We start from the raw sequence: 24,832 nt of genomic DNA, 5'->3' as shown, positions 1-24,832 counted from the left end.
ACAAGTTCTAAGACAGGTTCGAAAAGCTACACAAAGAAACCCTGTCTCAAAAAAAAAAAAAGAATGAAAGAAAGAAAAGAAAAGAAAAGAAAAACAAAAAAAGAAAATTTACTAGTACCTTGCAAACTTGTTTAAAACTTCTCTAAGAATATGACATTCTTAACATTCTTTAATTTCCCAACACAACTCTTTTGGTCATTGTATGAAACCAGAACCGGAACCACATGGTTATTAAGTTCCCATACCTTATAAGAATAAGTTTCTGTCTCCTAAACTTAATGTACCCTGCAAAACATGTTTTTCAACTTTCACTGAACTTGTGACCCAATGATCTATGACCACCCTTTGCCTTGCTGAACTCATGACCCCATGATAACTGTCATTTGCCTTGCAAAATATATTTTCAAGATACTTTGAGCTATACCCATCGCCACCTACCTCGTGATCTATGACTCTCCTTCCACATGATGTATATTCTTGCTCTGATTCTTACTGTCTTACCTGGGGTTTCTATTGCTGTGAAGGGAACTCTTACGAAGGAAAACCTTTAATTGGGGCTGGCTTACAGTTCAGAGGTTTAGTGCATCATTGCCATGGCAGGGAGCATGGCGGCATGCAGGCAGACACGGTGTTGGAGAAGGAGCTGAGAGTTCTCCATAGGGACCATAGGCGACAGGAAGTGAGAGGGACAGACACACTAGTCAGGCTTGAGCTTTGGAGACTTCAGAGCCCACTCCTTTGTGACACACTTCCTCCAACAAGGCCGCATCTCCCAATGGCGGGCCTCTGGCCTATGGGGGCTATTTTTATACAAACTGCCACACTTAACCTTTCAATGTTTTCTTCCTAACAGCCAAATCTCTCGCCCCTGTAAACCCTCCTACAGCTGTTCTACCAACCCAAACTTTTCCCCACATAAGGGATCTCAAAAAGTCAGTAAGGGGTCTGCTCTGAAAAATCTCAACTCAGGGTGAGACAGTCAGCTGACCAGTCCCAGGTGCACTTTTAAAATAATGCTTGCGTTGCTTAGATAATCGTGGGTTTGATCTTTCTCCTCAAATTTTTCAGATTTAACAATTGTTTTTCTATGTTTTGGGTTGTTTGTTTGAGACAGAGTCTAATGTAGCCCAACTGTCCTAGCCAAGAAAGACCTTGAACTCTTGACCCTCCTGCCTCCATTCCTAGAACTAGCTATTTAGGACACGCCACCACACCTTTTTTCTATTATACATATATATATATATATATATATATATATATATATATATATAATCTTTCCAGAAACATATTTCATTTTTCAATGTATTATTTTCTTTTTTCACTCTCTGTTGCTTATGTTCTGGGCTCTTGCTCATAGCTGCTGTTTCTACTGTGAGTGTTATGTTCTATCATACAGACTATGTCAGTCTATGTTCTTTGACATACAGACTACATGTCAGTCTATACTCTGTGACATATAGACTACATGTCAGCTGTGCTCTGACGTACAGACTACATGCCAGTCAATGCTCTGTAACATATAGACTAAATATCAGTCTATGTTCTGTGACATACAGACTAATGTCAGTCTATACTCTGTGACATACAGACTACATGTCAGCCTATGTTCTGTGACATACAGACTACATGTCAGTCTGTACTCTGTGATATACAGACTACATGTCAGCCTATGTTCTGTGACATACAGACTACATGTCAGTCTGTACTCTGTGATATACAGACTACATGTCAGTCTATACTCTGTGACATACAGACTACATGTCAGCCTATGTTCTGTGACATACAGACTACATGTCAGTCTGTACTCAGTGACATACAGACTAAGTGTCAGTCAGTGTTCTGTGACAAACTGGACTTAAAATTCTAGGCGAGCACATTTAGTTGTGTTGTGGGTTTTGTTTGTTTGTTTTTTCTTTTGTTTTTCTTTTGAGACAGGGTCTTGCAATGTAACCCTGACTGTCCTGAAACTCACTATGTAGACCAGGCTTGACCTCACTCGCCTCCTGCCTCCCAAGTGCTGAATTCAAGATATGTCTACCATGTCTGGCTCAAAATTAGGACCTTGAGCTTCACTCCTTAGTCTTCTGGTTTCTTTTACTCTGTGAGAAGTTGGCTGTTGGTAGTGACTGTCTTCTGTCAGAAACCTAACATTTTTCCTTTGAGGACTTTCAAACCTTCCTCTTCTCTTGAACTTTTTTTTTTTGTTATTGTTGGGATTTCGGTTGTTTTGTTTGTTTGTTTTTGTTTATGTTTTTTTCAAGGCAGGGTTTCTCTATGTAACAGCCTTGGCTGCCGTGGAACTTGCTCTGTAGACTAGGCTGGCCTCAAATTTACAGAGATCTGCCTATCTCTGCCTTTTGAGTGCTGGGATTAAAGGTGTGTGCCACCACCGCCCAGCTCTCTTGGACATCTAAATGTGTCTAATGGATCCAGTTTATTATTAAATTAACATGGAAAGAATTCAGGATGTATTTTTTATCTAAAAGTATTTCTTCATTTAAAATGTTTAACCACTATTGTTCTGTTTCTTTCTTCTTACTAATTCTTTGATGGTCTTCAGGAGCTCTTAGGAAATAAGTATTTGAGCTTCTCAGCCCCTCCTCCACAATTCTTGATGGTGCATGTTTATATTTGCGTATCTTTGCCTCCCTGGGTCTTATTCCCAGTGACTCCCTCAGGAAGAACTCACTAAGTCTCTCTGAGGCAGTGTTCCTCTGTAGCGCGTTCTGTATGATCTGAAATTTCTGTGTCTAAGTTGCCTAATTCGCATTTAGCGTCTGAAGCTGATGGCTCCTCACACTTGTCTTTCCGAAATTCTTCCTTTAGAATTGGCAGTTTTTCCTTTGCTTATCTCCCTGAGGATGGTAAAACCTTTGTTAGACTTCGGGTAGTTTTTCCAAGTGAACTTGAACAGCAATGAAGTTATGAGACATAAATGTTATACTGATTTTGGGGGCTGGCGAACTTGTGACATCTCTTCCTGATTTTTTGTTTTGATTTGTTTTTTCTCTTCCTGGCTTTTAAAGGCTCAATTTGAATAGGAGTTGCTTGATACTCTTCTTTGGCAGCTGTAATACTATAGTGGCTAGATGTTTTCTCCCTCTGTCCTCCTCTCTTTCTGTGCTCATGTTCTCCATACTGCTAGGAACCGAGGTTTTTGCACTATACTTTCTAATTGCTTATTGACTATACAAAAATACCACATCCTGTCAGACTTCTACAGCCTGCAGTTTTTATGTATTCTTTTTTTATATATGCTACATATTTTCCCTCACTGCAGTTTATTGTTTTTATTAGTCTATATTTCCTTATATATTCCTATGTGCATACAATGCGCTGTGATCATATTTACCCTACTGCCACCCTTTCTTACCCCCTATGTTCTTCCCTGTGTGTCTGTTATTTCCCTCTCTCTCTTTTTTAAATGTAGATTCCACACGTTAGAGAAAAATATGTGATATTCGTCTTTGTGATTCTGGATCATTTCACCTAAAATGATGATCTCAAGTTCTACACATTCATTTGTTTTTGTTTTTGTTTTGTCAGTTTCTGGTGTGGTTTTTTGGGGGGTTTTGTTTTTTAAAATGTAGTTTGTTGCTTTCCTGTGTTCATAGCGCTTATTTATTCTTCTCCTTGAACAACTCTGTTTACCGTTTCTAGTACTGTTCGAGATGGATTCTAGTCAGGAAAACAGAAACCCACAGAAAGAATTTGGCATAAATTTTGTTTACATTGGTTACATTTTCATTGAAGGATGAAAATGCAAAACGGGAATATGAGGGAAATGTAGACATTGAAACTGCATGGGTAATTTGCTGAAGAATAAAACCTTAGGATAACGGAAGCCTACAAACTGAAAGGGGGGAACTATACAGTGTGGAGGGCTCTCCCATGGAAATAAAAACCCAACATAACACAGTAGATACCAAGGGATCTTCCAGAGCACCACTGACCCTTCTATAGGGCCATGTCCCTATTAGCATTAAGTGTCAACACAGCATGGACTCACTTGGAAAAGAGATGAGTTTCAGTTGTGTCTTTATCAAGCAGGTCTGTGATCTTGACTGTGAGGAACTGTCTTTATTGTTAATTGCTATGAGAAGGCCCAGCCCACTCTGGGTGGCACCAACCCTCGGGGCAATGGTCCTGGTCTGTATTTAAAGCTAGCTAAGCATGAATCTACGAGCAAACCAGAGAGCAGCTTCCATGGTTCCCGCATCCAGTTTCCTGCCCAGAATTCCTGCCCTGAGTCTCTTACAACTCGTAAGTTGAAATCCACTCATCCTCCTGAGTTGCTTTTGGTCAGAACGTTTTATCACAGTAACATACATACATACATACCCCAGAAAACCTTAGAGCAGTCCAGAACATCCCCTCAGCATCAGTTTACCGAAACTCTCTTTTCTATGAGGTTTTGGTGACAGGAAGATTGGCTTTTCCTAGTTTGCTTAGATTCTACCCCTAAAAGGGATATTATGAAGTAGTCTGCAATGCTCTGTCTGTCTGTCTGTCTACCTGTCTTCCTCTGAGTCTGTGTGTGTTTGTGATAGTCCTAGGACACCTTTTCCACTTATTGTCTGTGGGTGGCTGGAGGAATGACTGACAATGCTGATGGCCTCTGTTATGGCAGGCTCTCTCAGCACAAGGATGGGCTCATTCTTCCGGGGAACCAGAGTACCATGTCCACTGTTTCACTTGGGAAGACTCCGCTGTGTGCTCTACCAGTGATTTCATCATATGGTCTTTAAGTCCTTCATAGGCCCTAGAGTAGTAGTTCTCAACCTGTGGGTCAAGAGCCTTTTGGGGGTCGAATGACCCTTTCATAAATGACCATTGGAAAACACAGGTATTTACATTTTTTTTTTTCGAGACAGGGTTTCTCTGTGGTTTTGGAGCCTGTCCTGGAACTAGCTCTGTAGACCAGGCTGGTCTCGAACTCACAGAGATCCTCCTGCCTCTGCCTCCCGAGTGCTGGGATTAAAGGCGTGTGCCACCACCGCCCGGCAAACACAGGTATTTACATTCTGATTCGTAACAGTGGCAAAATTACAGTTATGAAGTAGCAACAAAAATAATTTTATGGCTGGGATCACCACACTTATGGTCGCAGCACTGGAAGGTTGAGAACCACTTAGAATATGATAGTTTGGAGTATAGGTTCTGATGTGGATTTGAGCTAACTGGAATCTTGACTGTTTCTAGTTGCATGATGTTGTATAAGTTTTAGCTCTCTGAGCTCGTTTCTGTATCCTGTGCGTTTAAAGTTACCTGTGAACTCAGTACAAGACATGGCTATGGCACAGAAAACAAACCAACAACCCCCCCCAACTGAAAACAAAATAACAAACCCTCATATAATACACAGACATCACCTTCGATGTTACTGTGGTGTTCCTGGATTCTGAGAAGCGGAAGTCGCTGTTGGCTCTGGTTCTTGCACCACAGTCTGCTCCAAAGTTGATAGGCAGTCCCATCCTCCCGACATTGTGAACCTGAGAACCTGGAGAAGAGTGGGTGATATCTCCCATATAGCCTCACAATGCATCGTGATTCCATCTGGAAATGCCACAAGGGCTGTAGAGGGCTCAGGAATCTATACCTTGCATATTCATACAAGTGGCTCTGGTCTGCCTAATTGTCTACCCTCCCTCAGGGCGTTGACTCTAGACACAGGAAGTCCCATGATCTAGTCTTGAAACACACAGCATTAATTTCTCTACTTGGTGCAATCCCTCTCCTGCCTTCCTAAGTAGTCTAGAAAATCTCCTCTCTAGATCAATAGAGCGAAGCCTTCTTTAGCAATGTCCTCAGGCCCAGTTTCTACTTCCCTTGTGCCAGTGCTGTCACTCAGATGGATCTTGCTTGGTTTCTCTGAAGCCACATTGTGCCCTGGCTTGCTGGTTTGCCCATAGAGGTTTGCTGTAATTCAGGCTCTCTCTGAGGCTGTGTCACCTGCCCCCTGCCTGTCATCTGCAACATGATGTCTGTGGATTTTTGAAGACATTCACAGTGCGCCCCCCACCCCAGTTGCTCAGAGCCCAGGGAGCATCCCTGGCTAACGGCTCTTCTTTTTCTCTTTATAGAAGTAACTTGCATCAGCTTGCTCAGGACCCTTTTAGGCGGCTCTGTGGTTTCTGCCACTGTAGGTGTCTTGTCAAGGTTATTTTTCATTGTTTGGGGGATTTTTTTTTTTTGGTTCATATTTTCTTTAACTTGTTCAGCTGGGCATGGCATGGCTCTTTTTCACAATGCTCTATCACTCATAATAAAGGAATGCCTTTATAAAGCACACCTGCTGGGTGCTATGCTATGCTATGCTATGCTATGCTATGCTATGGCCACTCGGATGTTTTATGGTAGGTTTTTCTCCCCTTTTTGTTTTTTTCCCAGTGCTGAGGCTCTAACCCAGTGTTGTGTGTGCTGGGCAAGCACTCCACCACAGAGCCCCATCTCTCGCCTCTGAGAACTCTAGTAAACCAAACACATCTTGTTTGGTAAACAAACTGTTTGCTAAACCAGTCATCAAAATGCTAATTTTACTGTAAACTTGTTTTGTCTAATTTGATCTTTAACTCAACTAGCTAGTCTAAGTTATTTTACTTGCTTGATTTTCCGAGTTACATTAGAAAAAAATTTAAGTAAAATTATTATATTAACCACATTAGATGAAGACAAAATTTCTGGCCATGATGTGGAATTCGTTTATGCCTGGCATCTCCTGTCCTCCACATCTCACCCCAGCCCCTGTCTCAGTGTTCAGCTCTGCTCCGGTGTTGACCAGTTTCACACAGGTACAACCTGACAGACAGTTTTGCCTGAGGCTGACACACCTCACCCTCCACTTTCGCTACCTGCCTTTCGCTACCGCTCCACTGCCTGCCTTTCGCTAGATAGGGAGAGCCATAGACAGGCGTGTAGGGCCTTCACACCCCACTGACCTTGAGACAGGAATGCAAAGCAGAAAGGGTGGTGAGGAGCTTCACCGGCAGGGATGAAACTGAAACTGCCTGTAGAGACTTGTGTTCCTAAGGTCCTCTCACAGGGATGTCAAAGAAAACAGCGAAACGTGCTTACACCCAGAACATTTAGAGCCCCAAGTCCCACCCTACTAGCCCTTCTCTCACACCCCTAAATCCAAACACCACGTCAGAAAACCTCCTTACAATTCCACTTGTGAAAGAAGGTTGATGAGAAGCAACCCAGTGCATGCAATTTTTAAACCATTCTAAATTTTAGGTTTTGATTCATCTTCAAGTTTTCTGTCATGCCTATTTTCTTAAGTATGAAGTATCCCCTTCCCTCTTCCAACAAGATTTCCATATACTATTCAAAAAAGAAAAAAAACCAAAGTCATCCCTCTGAAATCAAATCCACTCAAGAGTTCTGGCTCTTATTGGTCTAAAAATAAAATTGATTATAATAGATTTTAAGGTAGGAAGCAGCTGGGCGGTGGTGGTGCATGCCGTGAATCCCAGCACTGGGGAGACCAAGGCAGGTGGCTCTCTGTGAGTTCAAGACCACCCTGGTCTACAACAGTGAGTCCAGAACAGCTAGGGCAAGAGAGAGAGAGAGAGAGAGAGAGAGAGAGAGAGAGACTCTGTCTCAATAAATAATAATAACAATAATAAGTAAAATAAAGCAGGAAGCACATGTAGTATTCTTATTGGCATATACAATTGTCTTAGTTAAGGTTGCCATGACAATGGCAACTCTTATAAAGGAAAACAATTGGGGTGGCTCGCTTACACTGATGTCAGGTGGGAAGCAAGGCGGCAGGCAGACATGGTGCTGGAGAAGTACCTGAGAGTTCTACTCTTGACTCACAGTCCATCGTCATCATCATGGTGGGACATGGCCGTGTGCAGGCAGATATGATGCAGAAGAAGCAGTTGAGAGTCCTCCATCTTTGATCCATAGGCAACAGGAAGTGAACTATCTCTCTGGATGTAGCTTGAGCATATCGGAGACCTCGAAGCCCACCTCCACAGTGACACACTTCCTCCAAGACCACATATACTCCAACAAAGCACAGCTCCTATTAATGTTACTCCCTTTGGGGGCCATTTTCTTTCAAACCATTACAACAGATTTGAATTTCCATAGGACACAGAGTTCACCTTTACCTTGTTAGAATGAGAATTGGGACACCCTAACTTATCGCATTGAAAGGACTCTAAGCAGTCAGAGGTTTGTTTCTTTCTCAAGTGCCCAGCCAGGGGTGAAGATGTAGGATGGTGAGGTGACTCTGCACTGAGGTCTGTCCTTGACAGTGTGCCTTCCTCTTTGTCTTTTGCCCCCCAAGCCCAGGTGCGCCCTGATGGAATGTTTCTGGCTTATCAGCTGCCTTTGTGTTCCTGTTCTAACCCACCGTGAAGGAAGATGGAGGAGTCCCTGGTTTCGTGACTTTATCCCTGAGGGACAACTCTGAAGCCACTTGGATCACTATTCATGTCCTATGACTCAGGCTTGTTCCTGTGGTCCACCAGCTAGAGAAGGCTAGAAGCCCCTGCTCTCACTGAGTGACTGTGTGCCCTGGGAACCACTCAGAGCTTCTGTCCTCAAGTATGAGGTTGTTAGCTGCATTGCTAGGGGCAAATCCTGGGCCTGCACAGCTGTAACAAACTCAGCCACTTATCCTTGAAAGGTATATTGAGAGAAGTAAAAACATGTAACCCAGAAAAACGAGATTTAGTCAATGTGGCCATGTTGGGAAGAGAAACAAAGAGATCCAATGACCCTCTGAAGTCCTTATTCAGGGCCCTGACATGGAGTTTTTGGTTTAAATAGCAGGCCAGGGATATGTAGAACTGATCAGCATACGGTCCCTCTACACTGTCTCAGCTCCAGTCTCTCTGCAAGATGATCTAACAAGCTGTCAGGACTGCAGGCAACCTCTTCCTGGGAGACAAGTTTCTCCTCTGGCTCCACCGGGCTTTAGCCTGTTTCTTCTCCCGGAGAAATCGTTCTTTCTTAGAGACCATTTTTAAAGAATCGATTAGCCAGCCAGGCATGGGGGCGCACGCCTTTAATCCCAGCATTCAGGAGACAGAAGCAGGTGGATCTCTGTGAGTTCGAGGTTAGCCTGGTCTACAGGGCGAATTCCAGGACAGGCTCCAAAGCTACACTGAGAAACTCTGTCCAAAAAAAAAAAAAAACCATTTAAAAAATGTAAATGAATTTCTATGTTGCACATATCGTTACATGAGGTTGTTTGGGTGGGCTTCCTCCAGTACACTTGGTGTCCTCATAAAAGGTCAGAGACAAGAGCGTACAGACGCAGGGAGGATGAAGGTGGAGCCCTGCAAACCATGGAGATGGCTCAGAACCCCTGCATCCAGAGCAGTGGGCAGGCGCGTGTGTTGCTATTGTTAAAGTGCCCTGTTCTCCAGTGTTTAGCTCCCCTGACCTTACCAGACCCGTGAGGCGCAACAATGCAGAGCTGACGCAGGAAGTTACTGTCCACTGATTTCTACCATCCAGTTTTAAAAGAGCTTTGGCTCAGTGGGTGTGGACTTCTGAACTGTAATTTCTTGTGGGTCTCTCACCATCTACTTACCTGTCCTGCTGCTCGGACCCTCTGGGAGCTAGGATTCTTTATTACTACGATGAAGGGGGTTAATTGAATTATCTTTAATCCCCGAGTTATAAGTAGATGGTTAATAAAGCTGCTGGACCCTCCAGCTGAGGGACAGTCTGGCTCCTGAGAGGGCGCTTCATGCCACTTTAACTTTCGGATAGCCAGGACCCCACAGAGAAGGTCAAACAAACTTGGGGAACGCTGAGTCTGTTTCCATCATTCCAAAGACCTCAGGCCCGTTAGCATTCTAAGGAATCGGGAAGTCTTACAAGAACTCAAGCTAGGTTTCAGCAGGCATTTTCTACGGCCCGGGAGCCCGGAGCTTCAGGCTCACCTGTGTCCTGAGAAGCCAGTGTTCTACGTGTCTTTCAGAAACAGCACCCATTTGTGGGGCTGTGTTGTTCCTCTTCCTTTACTCCATCTTCTGTTACTAATAACGAATGCCCAGTCCTGTATTACTACTCATGGCAAATTATAAGACAAAGTGGTTTGTTTGGGTTCACAGTTATGGTTGAAAGGCAGGAGTCACAGCTGGCACACAGCCTTGCTGACGGAGTCCCAGGGCACCGCAGGGCACCATCATATGGCAAGGAACAGGAATGGTATCCCTGTCATCCTCCTTCTCTTCATTTTTTTTAAGTTTAGAAACTTTATTTTTATTTGACGTATATGAGGTTTTGTTTTTTTTTTTTTTTCAGAGAAGATCAAGACTTTTTACTGAACATGATTTAGTGGGGAACAGGAGAACACCGTGGAAGTCCTCAGGAATGCAGGACCCACCCTTCGTCCAGGGAACTGGAATTGGAGATATATCTGGCCCCATGCCATCAGGAGCAAGCCTCTTCTCAGTGACCATATCTTCAAATTCATCTGCATTGAACTTGGTGAAGGCCCACTTCTTTGAGAGATGGGTCTTCGGGTGGCCAGGGAACTTGAACTTAGCTCTAGGCAGAGCCTCAATCACATGTTCCTTGTTCCGCAGCTTGGTGCAGACAAATATGGTGACCTGGCCAGTGTGAAGCCTGGCCACTGTGCCTTGGGGCTTCCCAAAGGAACCACACATACCTGTCTGAAACCTTAACCGGGGGCAACACTGAAATCAGAGACTTGAATAACGGCCGGAAAAATCACCTCCAAGGTCCCGTAGGGCAACTCACAAGGCAACACTTCCAAGGAGGCCGCTGTTTGCAACCCTTGCGCGCCAGGCCCCCATGGGGAAAGGGACTTGTCTGGCTAAGCTATGAGTGTAAGAATGTTTCATCTGCATGGACATGCACTACATGCATACCTAATGCTCGTGGAAGTCAGAAGGAGGGAGGGTCTGATCCTTCAGCACTAGGGTTGAACTGGAGTTACTAGTGGCTGTAACCTGATATGTGGTAGCTGGGAATCAAGCCCCAGGCCTCTGTAAGAGCAGTCAGTGCCCTTAACCTCTGAGCCATCTCACCAGCCCCTCCTTTCCCTTCTTTAAAACTCTCCAATACCCACGCCTGCAGACTGCACCCTGAAGATGGTCTCAAAAACTAACCACGTTTCCCTTTCTGGAGCCCCACCTCCTCCGTATGCTGTCAGCAGGTGAAGTTCCCCTCTTTAGACCTCGGGATGCAGACTAAACTCCAACACGAGTTTCAGAAGGACGATCGTATTCAAGCCATAGAAGACGCTCAAAGGGGGAAAACATTCTAATAACAGCAAGTAAGACTACTCAGAGAAAGTGTTGATTGTAATAAATCGTGAATAAATGTGGGGCTTCATTTTGACCCAAGCAAGGACCTGGTCAACGCACAGGGAGATTCAGGAGTGAGTGGGTAGAAAGAAGGAGACACTGGAAGCAGCCGGCGCAGCAACATGTGGCGCATCTCCCTAAACAGACTCCGAAGGCTGTAGGAGGAGAGGGGAGTGAAATGTGCTCCCACAGCAGAAGGATCCCAGCAATAACTGAGCCAGGCACAGTGAAGGCTACCCTGAGGATGAGGCCTAGTCAGAACCGAGGACTGAGAGAAGCCCGCCTAGAATTTGTCCCCTGTCCCCAGGCTGGCCTGTAACATAACCAGCAGTAACCCTGATGTCTTTATCGCTCGGTTTCCTTCAGTTCCTCTGTCACAAATCTTAGAACGGTTGATTTTGCAAGAGGATAAACAGAGGGGAATCCAGCAAGGTTTCAGCTGGATTCATACCAAGTTAATAGCTCATTTGCTCGACAGTAAGAAGACGAAACTGTATCTCGAGTTGGCGAGTATATAGACACAAAGACTTACTCTGCCCAAGCATCCCAGCCTCGCACCTGTGCAGGCCAGACAACCACTGCCGGTCAGAGCGAGCGTCCTAAGCAGTGCTGAACAACCTAGCGGAGTTAGATCACAGGGGAGGCCTCGGGCCCACAGTGGCCCAGAAAAGCCAGGCTATTTCAATCCAGAGTGTCACCATAGTCTCTTCTGTCTGCCACCTGTATTTCACAGGCACCCTGGGGCATTTCTATGGGAAGGCGCAGCATCCGGTTTCTCTGGAACGTGGCTTATGTGAGGTGAGAATGCTGTGTTCGCGGGAAATGTGACAAAAACAGGGTGGTGTGTTTCCCCCCTAAACTTCACTGTTTCTCAGAAAGCTCTTTGTGGCCAGGGCACAATGGGAAAGGGTTAAGTTATAGAGATACTCAATGTACCTCCTCATTGGCCCAGGACTAAAGCTAACCTGGTATAAGGAAAAGAACTGAAGTCCCAAGTGAATAAACCTTAAGGACCTCATGGTTCCAGGTGCCCTGCAGTTCGATTAGAACCTCAGGGAATTTACAAACATCAACTGTCGGGTTCCCGCTGCTTGGGATTCTGACTTCGTTAACACCGGGGCAGGGAGTTCTAGGAATTTAAAAGAAAACATGTCTTAAGATTCCCACCAGGCCTATGAAATGGCTCAACAGGCAAAGGTGCCTGCCACTAAACCTGAAGACCTGACTGAGTTCAAACCCCAAGACCCACACAGTAGAAATTCTCACAGTCATCCTGACTTTAAGACACAAGCCTACCCTTCCCTCACAAACACAGACGTTCAGAATAAACAAACAGAACCAAAAGAATGTGAGGAGTCCCATCTCACTCCAAACAGGATTCAGAGCATGGGTGTGTTTTATGTTTACATTTGGTGGATGAGGAAACTGAGGCCCAAGAAAAGGAGTTGACCTGTGGAAGGGCACACAGCTAATTAGCGGTAAAGTAAAAGCTGATTTGCATTGTGCAGCAGTGAGGGTTTCAGGGACTTTGATTCGTTAACCTGGCATCCATAGCCGGCACATGAAAGCTAAAGCCTCCAGTTAGTGTTCATCTGAACTCAGATGCTGTGGGACAATGTCTTTTATCCTGTTGCTTGTATTATTACAAGTGCTGATTGGCCAGTAGCCAAGCAGGAAGTAGAGGCGGGGCAACGAGAATCCTGGGAAGAGCAAAGCTCAGTCTGCAGTAGTGACCCAGCCGCAGAGGATGCGAGATGTGACTGCCTCGCCAAGTAAGGTACTAAGCCACATGGCTAACACAGACAATAATTATGGGCTAATATAAGTTATAAGAGTTAATAAGAAGCCTGAGATGCTAGGCCAATCAGTTTTATAATTAATGTAGACCTCTGTGTGTTCCTTTGGGACGGAATGACTGCAGGACTGGGTAGGACAGAAACCTCAGTCAACGCTCGGATGTGTATACTGGTGGATTACGGTGGGAGACCCAGAAATAAGTCCACACTGCTCCAGCCACCCAAGTTTTGACAGAGGCCTTGAAATACAACCAAGCTGGATGTCAGAGTGCAAAAGAATGGAATTAGAGTCACCCATCTCTCCTGCTGCACAAAAGGTAATTCAAAATGGATCAAAGACACTCAGAAAAGCACGTTACTGTATACACACAAACAAGAACTTTCTGAGTGGAACTCGGATAACACAGGGAATCACTCCAAGGACTGACGGATGATCGATCACGTGACATTGAGAAGGGCATACACTGAATGGGAACCATTGCCAGAGTGAAGTGACAGCCTATAGGTGGGAGATAAATCTTTGCCAGCTCCACAAGAGACTGGAGATTAACATCCAGGATATGTAAAGAACTACAAAAATGAAAAATAAAACAAAACATCCTGATGTGGGATATTTTGACCATACCCCAACACTCCCGAGACAGACAATAATGTTCACCTTGAACAGAGGGCGGAGCTACCTACTATCTGACCATATTGGCCACAGATGTTTTGGAGGACCCATCTTGCACCTCCTGTGTCCTCTCCATCTCTGCCTTTCTTCTTCCCAGAGTCCTCTCTGTCTCCAGAAATCCTGCCTAACCTCTTCCTGCTTATCTATTGGCCATTCAGCTTTTTATTTAGCCAATCAGATGGCACCTTGGCAAAGACACATCTTCACAGTGTAAGCAAATATTCTATGATAAAATGCAGTCGAGGGAAGAGCTCATGACTGGCACGCACAGCCGTCAAATGAGGAAACACAATAAGGACTGGAAAAGCATTCGTCATCCTCAGCCACAGGGAAATGGATATTAAAACTGACTGGAGCTTGCATTTTACTAGTCAGAATGGTTGCCAGCGAGAAAACAAATGGCAACAAATACCGCAAGGGTGGGGGAAAGAAATGTTACTCACCGCCAATGGGGATGGGAACTTGTTCAGCCACTGTGGAAATCATTATGAACACGCCTCAAAAACAGAATCCTGAAAATAGAGCTGCAGACAAACTAGGTATATACATTACTCATTAGATATACCGAAGGACCCCAAGGCAACACACCACCAAGAGGTGGTGGGATAGCTCGGTCACTAAAGTGCTTACCTCGCAAACATAAGTACCTGAGTGCTAGCCCCAGAACACATGTAAGAAGCCAGGCATAGCATCACACAACTATAATGCCTGTGCCGGGGCAGTCAATGCTGTGAACACCATTGGTTAATAAAGAAACTGTCTTGGGCCTGTGCAAGGAATAGAAGTAGGTGGGGAAAACTAAACTGAATGCTTGGAAAAAGAAGGAGGAGTTAGAAGAAGCCATGTAGTCTCTGTCAGAGATAGACGCCAGACAGAACTTTACCTGGTAAGCCACAGCCATGTGGCGATACACAGATTAATAGAGATGGGTTAGTTTAAAATATGAGTTATCCAAAAATACCTTAAGCTATTGGCCAAACAGTATTGCAAATCATATGGTTTCTATGTGATTATTTCGGGGCTGAGCTGTTGGGAAACAAACAAGCAGCCTCCTTACAACAGGCTGATGTAGTTGATATTCCTAGGTGTGATGCCTAAGGTGATCTTGATCTCCTATATTCATATGAATATATGTGCACATCTCCTCTCACACACATATGTATCTGCATACATGTGAACAATTATATACATACACACTCACTATAAAGAGGTAACTGCTGAGATTCATGCATACCCATCTTTACAGATGCATTGTTCACAGCAGCCAGGAGGTAGAATAGCCCAGGTGGTCATTAGCAGATGAGTGGATAAAGAAAAGGTGGTACATGGGATTGTATGTAGTCAGAAAGAAAAACAAAGTCATGATATTTGGAGGGGAATAGGTACAACTGGAAATGTTGTATTAAGCAAAATAGGCCAGAAACAGAAAGATGAGTATTGTATGCTTTCTCTCATCTACAGAACCTTGTATGGATACACATATGTTTGTGTTTATATGTCTGGTTGGGCTTGCTAGAAAGGGAATCATGAGAGAAGATGAAGCATTCCTAGGCAGAAGGGGGGAAATAGACAGCAGGTGGAATAGGTGTGATGAGAAAACTGAGTCAGGGAAGAAGGGGGCACAGAGAAACAAATGAGTACACAGTATAATGGCATTTGTGTATAAGATGCCATAATGAAACTCATTGTGTTGGACACTAACCTAAAACTAAAATCATGTATCTAGAGACCATGTAGTTGTCTAGGAGTAATCATAAAGTCACATTTCGATGTTCATGCTTAAATGTGTTCAAGTATTTATTGTTATAAGTATTATCTATTACTTGTTCAATGCATCAAATGTATATTATAATAGTATCATTGTCTAAAGATAACTGATATTGGGCAGAATCACCAAAGAATAAGATAGGGACTGAATTTTCATAGGAAATAACAAAGAGGAGCCAGGTATCAGTAGCACACGCCTTTAATCCTAGCACTCAGGCACAGAGGCAGGCACATCTCTGTGAGTTCGAGGCCAGCCTGGTCTACAGAGTGAGGTTCAGGAGCCAGGACTACAAAGAGAAACCTGTCTCAAAAACCAAAAACCAAAACAAAAAAGCCAAAAAAAAAGTGGAAACTTTTTCTCAAAAAAATTGAAAATATCCTTTGTATTTACTGTGGTTGTGACCAGTGAGCTCTTAGAATGAGCCATCGAGTTACTGAAGCGTTAGCTGCTTTCTTGCCATGATTTCACCATAACAGTTCCCCTGCATTTTCTGCCTCCCATTAGCTTTTCAAAAAGTGATGCCAGAGAGAGAGAGAGATTTCTACACGAGCAGCCAGGAGCTTCAGGAATCCACACCTCCCTCCAGGGCTTCTCTCAATCCTTCCTTGTTCAAACCCTTGTCCCCTCTTCCCAAACAGTATCCTGGAGCTACTACTGAGAACAAAAGGTTTCTGACTCTCTAGCCTCACCAACTTCGTGGAGATTCTACACCACTTGACAGTTTTACAGAGCAGTTTGCCTATTTGCATATTTCCATGTAGCGCTACAATTCATGCAACTGATGAAGAAATAACCAGAACCGCCAGAGGTAGATGCTGACGTGAAGTGGGGGTGACATTCGCAACGGGGCTGATTTGTCACAGTGCCTGGTTCTTTAGTTCTTTCATGAGTATTTCCAGACTCAACAGCCTGTGAGACACTGGGGTTTTGTACCGTGACCGCTCAGATGATAGAGACACCCTGCACTGGGGGGGGGGGGGGGGGTTACCCTCACAGATTAATATGGAAATGAACTCCTGTCACCTTCACAGACAGAAAAAGGCAGGTTCAACATGCCATCATCTATAAAGGTTCTTCTTGCTCTGCATACCTTCTGGCATGCTATGGTGGCAGGCTTCATCCCTGAAGACACTGATTGGCACATAACTGTGCTGGGCCAATCACTGCGGCCTGTCCTGTAAGGTGGGTGATGGGTCATTCTTCTCCCATAAGTAAAATTCCGTGTGTGTGTGTGTGTGTGTGTGTGTGTGTGTACATGTGTGTCTGTGAATGTGTGTATGTGCTTAACTGTGTATGTATGCGTGTGTGCATGTGTGTGTTCGTGCCTATGAAGGCCAGAGGACAACTTCAGGCATCATCCTTAGTCACACTGTCCAGCTTGTCTTCTTGAGAACAGGATTTTTCTTTGGGGCTTCCCAGTTAAGATAGACAGGCTGGTAGTGAGCCCCAGATATCCACCTGTCTCCACATCCCTGGTTCTGGAATTACAAGCACAGGCCACCATGCTGACATATATAAATTTGGGGACATGAACTCTGCTCCTCAACTCTTTATTAACCGAACACTCTCTACAGCCCTGAAGTTCTACTGCTAAACAAGTGCTTTCTCAGCTGATCTGAAGTCTGGCAGTTGTCCCTACAAACCAGGTATGTCTATAGCTGCCTGGAAACCTCAGGTGACAATCGCAGCTTCACAGCTGCATCACTGGTCCATAGTCCCGCCCTAACCTATGGTGTTAGCTGTCTGGGGCCAACCACGGTGTAAAAACACAGAAAGCTAAGGTATAGAAATAACCAGCTCGTCGGGTTTGAGCTGTTATAGTTGTTCTGTATTAGTGGTGGTCATTGATGGTCATCTCCAATCTCTTCTGTGATCATTTATCAATTGACTAATCACAGTGTACATTACACACGGGGCTCATTATCTATGGCTTCTGCCTCCCCAGTCTTAGAAGCCATCTATTCCTGTGGATGAGGGACACAGCCTCTTCTGTTCTCAGGACCCCGTGTTTGTGGATGCTCTCATTCAGATCTGTCCACAGATTGGCAGCGGGAGCCATCGCAGCTATATTTATGGCTCTTCTTTTCCCATGTTTTCACCAGAAGCTGTTGAAGGACTGCCTTCTGTTACCAAATTTTCTTCCCCGGGTAGACATAAACACCATCCCCCTCCCACTAAAGTCCTACAGTAAACCAAAGTTTAATTCCACCAATGTTCAACCCAGGGAACTGATGTTTATAGGGCTTGCATAAAGAGCACAGGCAAGGGATTGCTTACAGAAGGGTGGGGGACTCTGAGGCGGCAATCCTGGAAAGTCTTCACGCAGCATGGATGGTGGCTTCCGAAGCAGCTGAGTAGCAGCTCCAGGTAACAGCCCTCTTGGGGAAGTTGTGGAGCCTTTAAGAGATAAGGCCTGGCTGGCAGAAGGGACTCAGAAGGGACAGGCTTGTGCCTTATAGCCTAGCTCTGGCTCCTGTCTGTGGCTGTGTCCAGCTACATGCTATTGCCCCACGGTCAGAACCCTGGCCATCATATTTCCCTTCCTCAACTGAACTCAAATAAATCCTTCCCCTAAGCTGCTTCTTGCCAAGTGTTTAAGCCAGGGAATAGTAAGAGTAGCTACGACAGGGCTCTCTGGCTTACAGTCTCCGTTCCCAGATTTAACCCCGAGATGGTAAACTAATCTATAAGCTTTGTTCTCCGTGTCTACCGTCAGTCACATTGCCATCACCCTGTGGTAACTGCACCTTAAGGTGTAGACTACAATTAGGAACAGGTTTGATGGCTTCAGGTGGTTGAATTCCCTTCGCTCTGGGTCTCTAGGTGGCTCACTGTTAGTTCAAAGTCATGACAGACATACAAAAAATGACTCTTTTATCCGTTCCTTTGCCTGAAGGCGGGGGATGGACAGCTGGTTCTGCCTCCGTGGTACCACAAGACTTTGTTATGCACAGAATTAGCTCACTCGTGTGACCAGCAGGTTGACCATGTAGCTGGAAGTGTTCGACGGTATATGTGGCAGCCAAACTCTCCAAAGTGCTCTGTAGGAGACCTTCCAAGGTTGCGAGAGCGGTTTCCACTTTGATATGCTAAATATCCTCACGGGTAATGCTGGAAACTCTTCCACAGGGAGTTCAGGGTCAGGTGCCAATGTAATTTCCCATGAACTGAACAAAGAGCTGCTCTCACAGCATTGAAAGGCCTATGTTGTATCTGCAGAGGAAATGACATAAATTATTCCTCCCACCTGGGTTAAGCGGAAGTTCTGCCATTGGCAGAGTGACCCCAGGGATCCAGAAGTGTAACAACACTGACTCAATCCACTGCTGCTTCAGAGGTTGACTCTAGAACAGTCACCCTCTGTACGGAGCCCTCGGAGCCCTGGGGAGAAACGGCAAAGCTATTTCTCTCCCTGAAGCTGCACCAGATTTGACAGCCCACCACTTAGAATCCAACATAGAAGTTGAATCTATAAACTGTAAAAATGATTTTTCAAACCCAAACAAATCCCCCTCTTAGAGAAGAACATGCCCTAGTGGGCGAAGAATATGGATAATGCCTGGATAATTCAGTCACTATTAATCTGAACATCTAAAAGATTGAAGATGAGGGCCTGAGAAGGTGTCTCAGTGGGTAAGAGCACTCGACAAGCAAGCGTATGAACCTAGTTTGGAATCCCCAGCACTTAGAGGTGAATATTGCCGTGCATGTGTTCTATGCTGTGACTACATAGAACTCTCCGGCCTCCAGTTTTTAACATCAAGAGTAGCAGGATGGTTGTGACACCTGTGAGACTTCTGCAGCTGGCTTCCCAGGTGTCTCAGTTAGGTTTCCAACCACCTGTGAGACTGCTGCAGCTGGCTTCCCAGGTGTCTCAGTTAGGTTTCCAACCACCAGTGAGACTGCTGCAGCTGGCTTCCCAGGTGTCTCAGTTAGGTTTCCAACCACCAGTGAGACTGCTGCAGCTGGCTTCCCAGGTGTCTCAGTTAGGTTTCCAACCACCTGTGAGACTGCTGCAGCTGGCTATCCAGATGTCTCAGTTAGGTTTCCAACCACCTGTGAGACTTCTGAAGCTGGCTACCCAGGTGTCTCAGTTAGGTTTCCAACCACCTGTGAGACTGCTGCAGCTGGCTACCCAGGTGTCTCAGTTAGGTTTCTATTGCTGTAATGAAACACCATGACCAAAAGCAAGTTTAGTTTGCTTACACTTCCACATCACTGAAAGGAAGTCAGGACAGAAACTCAGGTAGGACAGGAACCTGGAGGCAGGAGCTGATGCAGGGGCCATGGAGGGTGCTGCTTACTGCCTTGCTTCCCATGGCTTGCTCAACCTGCTTTCTTAGAGAACCCAGGACCAGAAGCCCAGGGATAACATCACCCACAATGGGCTGCCCCCCCCATCAATCATTAATAAAGAAAATGCCCTATGGGCTTGCCTGCAGCCTGATCTTATGGAGACATTTTCTCAGTTGAGAGTCCCTCCTCTCGGATGATTCCAGCTTGTGTGACATTGACATAAACTAGCGAGCCAAAGAACCTCTTGTCAGCTTGACACGCAAACATCATTTTTCAATTAGAACCTTGCCTTTCTCATTTGTTCCCAAGATGACATGTTAATACTAATATTGCAATATAAAACATAAATAACCTTAAAAGTCTCACAGTCTTTACACATTTAAACACATTAAAAATTTAGTTTCTTTAAAAATCCAGTCTCTTTAAAACTCCAAAATCACTTTTAAAAGTTCAAGCCTCTCCAACAAAGAGGACCCCTAAGACAAACATCGAGCTACATAGGAAGGAGACAAAGACAAGATCTGAGTAAATTGGGAGCATGGGGGTCACGGGAGAGGGTAGAAGGGAAGAGGAGAGGAAGGGAAGAGGAAAGGAAGGGAGGGGAGCAGAGAAAAATGTATAGCACAATAAAAAAAATTTAAAAAAGAAAAAGAAACATAGAGAGTCTAAAAAAAATCAGAAGTAAAGCTAAATATTTTCTTTCTTCAAGAGGGAAGTTAAACTAGCCAGCATGACAGGTGGCCCACCTACCTGTGTGGGCTCTCCTCACTACATCTAGGAAACTCCTTTGGGGGTGCACACCTCACTCCAGGGAACTTTAGAGACATTCTCTCTACAGTGCCAACAGCTCTTCTGATGGATGCCTTGTTTTGCCTCCAGTCTCAGATCAATGAGATTACCCATCATCCCTCTGTTTGGGATGACAAGTGTTGACATCCTGCTTCCCAGACTGGTCTTAAATCACAGAAGAGGAGCGACAGACATTCTTCAAATACGGACCACTCATTTTCACCTTGCCCACTAGTGACGGCATGTGGAAGGGTAATGAATGCCAGTGTTGGAAGAGCTCATATTCTAGGAAGGAGCCTAAGCAGCTCGAAGAAGAAATAATTGAATAAAATCACACTCAGTGTGATACCAAATTTCCGATGGTGACCGGGCAACAACTTCCCACACCATCTATGGCTTGCAATTTTAGTCGTTATTGCGGAGCACAGAAGCAGCCTACAGAGAGCCACTGGAAGCCATTAGCCACAGGACAGGTGTGGAAAGTGTCGTGTGATGGGTTATGATGGAACCAAGGGCGTCAGGGAGCTGCAGAGGCAAGCTCATCTCTAGCTTCAATGCTAACAGGTCCCAAAGGTCCAGGGGACTGTGAGAAATATCTGTGCTGGTCTTTCCTCCGGGTGATGGAAAGTAGGAAACTGTCCAGCACAGGAAGATTTGGTGATAAAGAACACGAGAAGGCAGCTTCTGGGGCTGACTGTGATGATGCGGGACATGGATACTGCAGAAACTCATCCCAAGCTGAAAGATGAACAGAGATGAAGCTCCTTCTGCATGTGGAACTAAACCCTTCGTGATGGACCAGTTAGATATGTAGTCTTCTAGTTTCATCACAGATCTTTAATCGGAACATGAATGTAAATGGACCTGAGAGAACATGTTAGAGACATAGACAGGTCCGGTTTGAATGGATGAAATTTAAGGTTGCCATGGGATTCCCCCGTTGTTCAGCATATGCACTGACTATATGAAAACTAAGAACAGTGTCCCCTTGGAATCTGTAAGAGACTGGTCCTAATATCCCCACAGACACACCAAAGCCAGTGAGCGCAGTATCATCATATAACCTACCGCATCATCTAAACCACCTCTAGATGACCTATATGACATATAAAACAATGTCAAAAGTGATGTAAATAACACGTCTTTAATCCCAGCGCTCAGGAGACAGAGGTAGGCGGATCTCTGTGAGCTCGAGGCCAGCCTAGTCTACAGAGCAAGTTCAGGACAGGCTCCAAAGCTACAAAGAGAAACCTTGTCTTGAAAAACAAAAGAAAGGAGTTGTAAATATCTGTTACCATTCATCATTAGACCAAAATGATAAAAAAGTCAGTATGTGAACACTGCAGATATGATTTCCCCCTCTGTGTTTGGTTGGCAGTTGGTTGAGTCCATGAATGTAGGACCCCAGGATACATAGGTAGACTGTGTGTAAAAGGTCATGGGCCTCTAGTGTAGAGGCAGACAGGGAACTGAGAAAGGAGCATGAGATTCCTTCAGAAGAGAATGTGGAGTGGGGACAGCAGTGACCCACAGGAAAGCCACCAGCATGTACTGACCACCCTGTGGCCATATTCTATTCCTCCTCTTCATCAGTAAGGGCCAAGTGACTTAACAACCCTGAGCTTAGAGCCGTGCTAAGCAAGTGCCTGAGAGCTTCTACCAGCATAAGAGAGCGACGCATTGCTTCTCTTAAATGTTCACAGTCCCCTATCATGGTTATCTCATTAAACATTGCGAAGGCTAAAATCTCAGAAGAAAATCAGACTGGGAAATGAGAAGAAAAGAAGCAAAAGCAATCTCAATCTTTTATTTAGGAAAATCCCAACAGTTCAAGTTTTTGTTCCTTAGGAAGACAATTCAAAAGCTCCCTTCTCTGAGCTATGATACTTTGAGAAGTGTGTGTCTTTTCTTGTTTTATTTTTTTAATGTGTAGGAGTGTTTTTCCTGCATGTATGTCTGTGCACAATGTGTGTGCCTGGTGCCTGCAGAGGCCAGACAAGGATGCCAGATCCCCTGGTAGGGGAGTTACAGACAGTTGTTACTGATCAGGTAGGTCCTGGGCATCAAGCCTGGGTCCTCTGCAAGAGCAGCAAGTGCTCTTAACCACTGAACCACCTCTCCAGTCCCAAGTGGGTGTCTTTTAATTCATTTTTCTTTCCCTTTTAATTTCCCTTTCTAACAGTTGAGTTCTCTATAGCAGACACTACATTCAGTTCTATTTTTGGCTCTGCCACAGGATATGTGTTAAGTGTCTCCCATCCTATAAGCAAAAACAAGACGCCTAGGTTGTATAAAACAGACGTTCCTACTGTGGATAACACTTAGAAGCTCTGCTGCTTTCAGTGCCGAGAGCATTAGCTGTCTACACTAGTGAACCCCACGGCCTTTAGATCCTCTAGGATCTAGCTGGAGCACAAAGGAAGATAAATAAAAATGTAAACAAACTCACCAGGAAGATTTGCTTTTCAACGGTATAACCATAGGTTTTTAGCCACAACATCTCTATAAATGCTAGCAGTATTGCTCTCTGGTCATACCAGGAGAACGGTTTTTATTCAAAGGCTTTTGCTTTAGGGTTGGGTATCAAAGAAAAATAACCTGGAAACCATGGGTCCTTCAAAGACTGTGTGTGAACCTGTTTTTCTGTAACCAGAAAATACCTAAGTGAAAATATAAAGACCTATATAATACCGAAGTGAAAACCGTTGAAGCCTCCCACCCCAAATACAAACGTAATGACTAAAGGAGGCCTAGAGATGATGTAATTTACCCACTCCAATGACACTACAAAGCTTTTTTAAGTTTAAATGTGACATGGAGAGAGAGACAGAGAGACTGACTTATCCTAAAGTAAACTCACTATGTAATCACCACCCAGGGAAAAGGCAGGAATTATAAAGGCATCCTCTCCCGACTACCTACCTGCCTCCCCAGGCAACCACCATGTTCTAAGACCATGGCTCAGTTGGCCAACTGTGTGTTTTCACAGGAAGAGGACCACGAAGTATGTGTGCGTTTACATAAGTTTCTAACATGTCATTAAGTGACCAAGTTCTGCTGTTTCACTCATCTCCGTTCAGTGAAGACTTTCCTGCTCTCGCCACTCAGCTGTTACACTTTTGTGTTTGTGCAGGTGTGTTCATGTGTATGCAAGTGCGCGGGTGTGCACATGCACATGGAAGCCAGGGGACCTCACCTATTCAGCCAGATGGTCGGGGTCTCGCCCACCAGCACCCCGGTCACTCTCCGTGATCTTAAAATCTTCACGAGAGGTGACGTGCCTTCCTTAAGAGGCACCTCTTCCAGCTCCTTTAGCCCCATTTGAAGTCCCCTTAGAGAAGTGATCCTCAAGCTTCCTAATGCTGCGACCCGTTAATACAGTTCCTCGTGTTGTGATGACCCCCAAAATAAAATGATTTTCACTGCTGCTTCATAACTGTAATTGTGCTACTGTTATGAATCATAGTGTAAATATCTGATACACAGGATGTCTGATGTTCTACCCATGTGAAAGAGTTGTTCTGCTCTAAAGGGGTCTTGCCTTAGAGCATCTAGTTCCCACTCTATAACACGCACAGTTCCTATTTGCCAAAGGGGAATTGCCACTCAGGCTGTGCTCTGAAACGCCAGCTGTATCCAGTCCAGTGGACCGGAGAACTGGAGGGCATGGGCCTGGAGGACAGCCCGGCCTGGTGGCACAGAGAGGTGGCTGGTGAGCCTTCTAAGAAAATTAATGGGGTATATAGCACACACCTGCAGTCTTGGTACAGGAGGATCACTGTGAGTTCGAGGCCAACCTAGTCTACAGCGTGAAACCCCATCCAAGGCAAAGCGAAAGGAAATCAAAGAGGAGGAAAGACAGAGAAAAAGTATCTTTCTTTGCCTCTCTACGTGGTTACCTGCTCTTGCTGCAGGTTGTGGAGGGAGGCTGGACCATCGCTCTGGTGTCTCCCTGATGGGCCAGTGTTACTCACAGATTTGGGGTGAATCCATAAATTAATTGGTCACAAAGATTTTGGGTCATTTTTTATGGAAGAACTAGTGTGGATATATATATATATATATATATATATATATATATATATATATATATATATATATATGGTTGTAGATGTACACGCATTCTAGAACGGTGACAGGAAACTGAGATGCTCCGGGGTCTTGAACTCTTCTGGGTCCTAGAAGTGCTTTTCTGAGTGGTGAGGGA

The 24,832-nt window shown here is 44.8% G+C and overlaps 1 pseudogene; it reads right to left on the bottom strand.

Annotated features, from left to right (window-relative positions):
• Positions 1-10,702: 10,702 nt before the first annotated feature.
• LOC121432530 lies at positions 10,703-10,827 on the bottom strand (annotated as a pseudogene).
• Positions 10,828-24,832: the final 14,005 nt, after the last annotated feature.

This window comes from Microtus oregoni, unplaced genomic scaffold (assembly GCF_018167655.1).
Source record: "Microtus oregoni isolate MIOR12 unplaced genomic scaffold, Mior012 000034F_ref0000314, whole genome shotgun sequence".
In the NCBI taxonomy this organism is placed as follows: domain Eukaryota; kingdom Metazoa; phylum Chordata; class Mammalia; order Rodentia; family Cricetidae; genus Microtus; species Microtus oregoni.
Note: the sequence above shows the minus strand (reverse complement) of the source record. Positions and strands in the feature narration are given on the sequence as shown.